This window comes from Myotis davidii, unplaced genomic scaffold (genome assembly GCF_000327345.1).
Source record: "Myotis davidii unplaced genomic scaffold, ASM32734v1 scaffold93, whole genome shotgun sequence".
Classification (NCBI taxonomy): Eukaryota; Metazoa; Chordata; class Mammalia; order Chiroptera; family Vespertilionidae; genus Myotis; species Myotis davidii.
In genome coordinates, this window is record NW_006292095.1 from 2,294,142 (window position 1) to 2,301,669 (window position 7,528).

A 7,528-nucleotide genomic window follows, 5' to 3' on the forward strand; every position below is an offset into this window, starting at 1 on the left:
GATAACTGAAATTACCTTAAATTTTGTCCAGTGCTTTATAGAACTCAGCTTTCACATGTGATGTTACAACCTGTCAACACATTATTTCCATTTTACCAATTAGGTAACTAAGCAAGGTAGACACAGATCCAATTCTTCTGACTCCTAAACCATCACTGCTCCCATTATATTCCCACACATCTAGTGATTAAAAGCCATGACAGTTCAGTGGCACTGAGTCACAAATACTAGTTCCTGCATTTGATCAACATCTTCCACTTTCACATTACCATTATTATTGCTAACACTTGTCGAATACTAATGACAGGACAATGAGCTAATATAATAAGCATATTACATATACTATGCTCACTTAATTCTCACAACAACCCTGTGCTGGAGTTATTATTGTCATTGCTATTTACAGGTGAGGAAACTGAGGCTTAGAGGATAAAGTAAGCTACTCAGGGTCAAATAGCTAGTAAGTGGTAGAGTAGAAATTTGGACAAGTATATCTGTCATAGAGCCCCTGCTCTTTAACCACTATGCTCTCCTATCTCCCAGACTACCCTGAAATAAATGAACACTTCCTTCATGCCAGTCCTGCTCTCCAGAACTTCTTGTGATCAGAGAAAAACCACCAGGCAAATCTGGACTCATGTGTCAGAATTTGGTGTTCTTCTCAGAATCCAAAGAACAAAACCGCTCTTTCATAAACTCGCCAAACTGATTATACATGCCAGATTTCGAACTATATCCCAACAGAGGTTCAGAAAATTAGATGTACTTCTGAGACTCAATCAACTTTTAATATGCTGAGACACTGTATTCCTTAAATGTGTCTACTCCAGCCTAATTCTAGGGTTCCCCCTCCATTCCACTCTTCCATACCACTTGCCCTTGCCCAGCACTCCCATGGGAAAGAGGCAGCAAGATCCCTGTCCCATTGGACAGCTGCTGTCACTCTGGCCAAGGTTACCTTGAGGTCCTGTACCCAAGGTGACTGAAAGTAGGGTCACTTTGACTTTCCCATGCCAGAGTTTCTTTGAATTATAATCAACTGAGAATTTCAAAGGTTATGTTGGATTCATGTCCCCAAAACATTAAACACTTTTAAGCAATCAACTAATTTCTTCACCTATTTCAGGGGTTGGCAAATCATCATATGGTTATGGGCCAAATCTGGCTATGGCCTGTTTTTATAAAGCTCATGACCTAGGAATTGTTTTTGTATTTTTAAAGAGTTGTAAAACCAAAAAATAATATGTGGCAGAGACCAGGGCCTGAAAAGCCTACAATATTTACTATCTGATCCTTTATAAGAGTTTGCTGACCCATGACCCAGCTGCTCTTCCTCCTGAGAGGTAGTGAACTTCCCCTTACTGTCCCACCCCACCTGAGTTCTTGTTTACTTACCAGTGCCAGACTCCAGAACAGAGAACAGCCAAACTAGCCAAACAAGTTATCTGGCCAACACTATACAACCCTCTTATAAATTCTTAGAAGTAGAGAAAAAGCAAGCAAGCTGCAGTTATCAAACAGGGTTCCAAACATCTTGCTGGAGGAGCAAAGCAGTCATTAAAGGCAGAGGTAACTGTGCCATAAGGCCCCCGGAACACAGATTGTGATCTCTGGAAATATCAGAAAATTGCTCACGTCAGAACTCAATCACACTACAATTTCTAGGTAACTGCTCACTTAGGAGAGGGTATCACTATGTCTCAAGTAAATACAACCATGACTCCTTAAGCATGAGGCATGGGAAGCCATGAACTCTAAGGAATATTTACTCGTTCTCTTAACTTCCACAGCTTTCAGCCAAAATCACTGAGTCACTGGACCAAATTTTCCCTAACAGCCCAAATGGTCCGGAGAAAAACAGAAGAACCAACTGGTTCTGATTTTTTTAAAAGGAAAGATGGCTTCATTCTAGCAATGTGACAGAGCCCACTGCTAAACTAGCTAAACTTTTCAACACTCTGAATGGCAAATCTGGGCTTTTAGGCCCACAATTTCCAGTGTACCTCAGTTCTCAGACGGATTCAGTGCATGCATTCAACAAACATTCACTGTTAGGTGTTAGATACTTGGTGGCGAACAAATATGCCTGGAGAAAAGTATTAACCAAATTAGCAGACACAAAGTCATAATTTCACAAAATGATGATTACCAAGGAAGAGTCCTGGAAGAGAAAATAATAGAGGGAAGTTACAAACTTAAATTGGGGCATTTAAACAATTCTGACCAAATCACAAGGCCAGTACTATTGTGATTCCTCACTGCAGAATCAAAAGCTTTTCAGCTAGCCGAAACTGGTTTGGCTCAGTGGATAGAGCATCGGCGTGCGGACTGAAGGGGTCCCAGGCTCCATTCTGGTCAAGGGCATGTGCCTGGGTTGCGGGCACATCCCCAGTGGGAGATGTGTAGGAGGCAGCTGATCGATGTTTCTCTCTCATCGATGTTTCTAACTCTCTCTCTCTCTCCCCCCCCTTTCTCTCTGTAAAAAAGTCAATAAAATATATTTTTTTAAAAAAAGCTTTTCAACTAGCTCTCTGTGACACATCCTACTTCAGGAGGCCATGACCACCAGACTGTGTCCAGAGAGATGCCACACACCAACCCAAAGGGGAAAAGATACGGCATTTTATTACAAATAAATGCTTCGGCTACACAGCAATAATGCATTTTTAAAGCACACCAAGCACAATGTCTGTCTCAGTAAATGGTGTGCACCGGTGGGGTCCCTCAGCCTGGCCTGCGCCCTCTCACACTTCTGGACGCCTTGGGGATGTTGTATGAGTGAAACGGCAGGTGGCCCGGAGGAGCTCCTCATCCCAGCCCCACTGCGCCTGCCCCCACAGTCATGCTGCCGCTTGGTAAGCCCTCTGAGTGGTGCTCCCCCTGTGGGAGCGCACTACCACCAGGGGCAGCTCCTGCATTGAGCATCTGCCCCCTCGTGGTCAGTGCATTTCATAGCAACCAGTCCACCGGTCATTTAGGCTTTTATATAGAGAGACCATTATCAGAAGAAACCCAGAGTATTGTTTTCAGTTCTTAGTACCAAATTTTAAGAGGGCTAGATAGAGGGGAAGGCATTTCAAAGTATGTCACAAAATCCACAAGCCAAATACTACTACATGCCTAGCAAGCACTAGTGCTCCATAAAAGGTAAGCTGTAAAGCACAGAAATATGAGTTAAAACGACAGTAAGATGGCAGAAAAAATTTTTTACCACAGTATCGGTAAAAATGAGAAAATACTCTCAATTACTGCTGGTTAGAGTGTAGTAAAATGGCACAACCTCTATGGAGAACAATTTAGCAATTGCCATCACAATTTTAAATGCACATAATCTTAGTTCCAGCATTTCTACTTCTAAAAATTTATCCTAAAGATAAATTAGAACAGTGGTTCTCAACAAGGGGAAATTCTTTAATCCCTTGAGGAACATATGGTAATATCTGCAGACATTTTTGGTTGTCACAACTTGGGATGAGGGTGCTACTGGCAGTGCATAGAAGGCAGGGATGTGTTAAATATACTATGATGTACAGGCCAACTCCTACAACAAAGAATTATCCAGCCCCAATATCAATAGTGCTGAGGATGAGAAACCCTGTAGAAAAGCATGAGCAAAATAATATATGTGCAAGGTTACTGACTGAAGCATTGTTTGTAATACCAAAAGAAACATCAATGTCCACTAACAGAGGATACAATGGAATATTATTCATCTGTTTAAAAAGACACACACACACACATGCGCGCACACACACACACACACATATATGCACTAAGAGACAATCTCCCAGTTTGATACAGAATAATGTCCACAATAAATACCAATTGTAAGGAAAGGGAGAAAAGGAAAAATATATACAATCCATATGTACTTGCAAAGATACATGTCTGGAAAGATACACAAGTGACTGGCCAGATGGAAAGGAGAATTTACTATTTATCTTTTTAGTATCTTTAGAATTATATTTGTCATTTTGAATAGGTAATAATCTCATGGTTCAAAAACCAAAGGAAACACACTATGTTTGAATCCTGACTTGATCACTTAAACAGTAGTGTGAGTGACTTCAGGTAAATTACTTAATTTCTTTAAGCTTCTACTAAACAATACCTACTAGAAGTAATGTTCCAAGATAACAAAAGTAAAGCACTTTCATAGTGCCTAGAGCAAGGCAAATGCTCAAAATATATTACCTATTATTACTATTCTAAGCTCCTGTTACTAGGAAGGAGGATGGGGCATTTGAAGGTATTTCCCAAGAAGGCATGACATTACACTAACAAGAGATTTGATTTCAACTACTATCTGCCTAAGGTGCATACAATTCCCTGATATGGCTGGATCACGCTGATCCCATTCAGAAACTGCTGTGGGGCCTGCCTGACAGAGAGGGAAAACAGCCAGAGCCAGTATTGTCAGACCACGCTAAGGGGAAACAAGATCTGTAGAAATCAGGAAAAATGTTTCATGATTAGAGGTGGCACCCTATGTTGAGTGCTCTAGCAGAGACTAAGCCTATCATAGAAGGTTTGAGCCAATTTGTGAGAGAGCTGGTAAGGAGATCTAACTACGTTACAGGACCATGAAACCTGGTAGAAGCCATTTAGCGTGCGCAAGCACTCACATCAAGCTGGCTGTCATCCAGAAAAGCAGATTGGCTCTGGCCACCCAGAGACAAGAGAAATGCTATTATAATTGGCAGGTATGGGGGTGCACATTTTAGCTTAATATGAAGAATCTAACCCTCACATTGCTGGTGGCACTGTGCAATGGTACAGCCACCTTGGGAAATAGTCTGGCAGTCCCTCAAATGGTTAAACATAGTTACCATATGACCCAGTTCTCCTAGGTATATAGTCAAGAGAACTAAAAACAACGATCCACATAAAAAATTGTGCCAATGTTTATAGCAGTATTATTCAGAATAGCCCAAAAGGTAGAAACTACCCAAATGTCCATCAACTGAATAAACAAAATGTGCTTTATCCACACAAGGTGTGAATGAAAAAGGTTTTTATGGAAAGTTACCTCACAAGGTGATCTGATCATAAATTCCTCACTGGGCATGTCATGGTGGGTAGTCATGTCCCAGGCATTTAACTTTTTTTTTCTTTTAAGATATATTTTTATTGATTTCAGAGAGGAAGGAGAGGGAGAGAGAGAAACATCAATGATGAGAGAGAATTAATGATCAGCTGCCGCCTGCACACTCCCTACGGGGGATGGAGCCCGCAACCTGAGCATGTGCTGACCAGGAATTGAACTGTGACCTCCTGGTTCATAGGTCAATGCTCAACCACTGAGCCACGGCAGCCAGGTGCAGGCATATAACTTTGTAAGAGGTTTACCTTTGCCTTAAGCAAGCCTTGTCTATCGTTTCTGGGCATCTGGGTTAATACACCTTTGAAATGTCCCCCACTTCAGATCCCTCCTTTAAAGCATGACCACCTTCAAGAGAAGACATAATCTTAACTATCCCATATTCTGATCCCTGTCTTGTTTTCTCCCACCTCATGTAACCTATTTATGAACCCTCCTTAATCTCAAATCCATAAAAGAAACTGCAAACTGTTATTCTCCGAAGCATTTTTCTCAGTTTATTGAAATCTTGCTTCCAAAAGTATCCTCTGTTTGACTCAAATAAGTTTTTATAAAAATTTAGGGAGTAGTGGAGTATAAGAAATTTGCTTGAATAGGTTTGTACGTTTTTACACTGATAAATGGAATATTATTTGGCCATTCAAAGGAATGAAGTATTGGTAGTTGCTACAATATGGATGAACCTTGAAAACATGGTAGCCCTAGCTGGTTTGGCTTAGTGGATAGAGTGTTGGCCTGTGGACTGAAGGGTCCTGGGTTCAATTCCCAGTCAAGAGCACATACCTCAATTGCAGGCTCAATCCCGGCCACCAGGGCAAGTGCAGGAGGCAACCAATTGATGTCTCTCTCTCACATCAATGTTTCTCTCTCTTTCTCTCCCCCTCCTTTCTACTTTCTCTAAAAATCAATGAGGTTTAACAAATAAAACAAGAGAAACATCAATGATGAGAGAGAATTATTGATCAGCTGCCTTAAGTGAGGTTTAACAAATAAAACAAAAAGAACACATCAAGGTAAAGTAAAAGAAGCCAGTCACAAAAGACCATATATTATGTGATTCCATAATATGAATTTAAATCTTTAGAGACAGAAAGTAAATTAGTGGTTACTTAAGGCTGGGGAGAATAGGAAGACAGAGAAGAAGTAGGGAGAGAGAGAGAAACATGATGTGAGAGAGACATATCAAATGGTTGCCTCCCACACAAGCCCCAACCAGGGGTAGGGATCAAACCTGCAACCCAGATATACGCCCTCAACCAGGAATGACACTCTGGTGTGCAAGCTGATGTTCTAACCACTGGGCCATGCCAGCTGGGCTAGTTAATAAAAACATTCTAAAATTGACTGTGGTGATGGTCACATATATCTGTGAATAAAAACCCGAAAAGCACCTTTTTGGCAGTGAGTCCTCCCAGAACATGCCTCTCACTAAGGATCACCTTCATCCTCTCCAGAAGAGAAAACACGAGAAGCAGCACCTGGTGCAGAGCCCCAATGCCTACTTCATGGAGGTGAAATGCCCAGGGTGCTATAAAATCACCACCGTCTTTAGTTTTGTGTGTTGGTTGCGCCACTGACCTCTGCCATTCAACAGTAGGAAAAGCAAGGCTTACATAGGATGCTCCCTCAGAAGGAAGCAGCACTAAAAGCAACTCCAATCAAGATCCCATTAAACACATTTTAGATTCAAAAACACACACCTGAATTGTACACTTTAAATGGGTGAATTGTACAGTATGTGAACTGTATCTCAATAAAGCTGATAAGAATCTCAGAGAAGTTGTTCAAAAAGAATAGACTGTTTAGCCCTGGCCAGTGTGGCTCAGTTGGTTGGGTACTGTCCCAGACACCAAGAAGTCACCAGTTTGATTCCCAGTCAGGGTAGGTGCCTAGTTTGTGGGCTTGATCCCTGATGGGGGGGGCCGGGAGGCAGCTGATTGATGTTTCCCTCTCATGTCCATGTTTCTCTCTCTCCCTCCCTTTCTCTCTAAAAAAATCAATAAAATAAAAAAAAAATCTTTAAATAGACTGTTTAGGAAGATATTTACCCAAATCTGGATTCTGCAGGATGGTGGATATATTATGGTGATTAGACAAGATGTTTTAAATTTCCTTCCCAATCCAGATTTTTGGCTATGTGTCTTTACTTAAAATAGTAGAATGTCAGAGAAGCAGTAAAGCGTGATGATTCAATATACAGGGAATCAGACAAATTGCATCAAAACCAGCCTCCATTATTTTCTAGTTGTGTGACCTCAGGAAAATATACCAACTTTCCATGCTTCAGTTTTCTCACCTGTAAAATGGGAATAATATGCATCCTGTGGTATTGCTGTGAAGATTGACAGAATGCAAGTGATCAGTATAGTGCCTGACACAAAGTACTCAATAAATAGAAATTACTACTAAGTAACTGTCACTACAAAG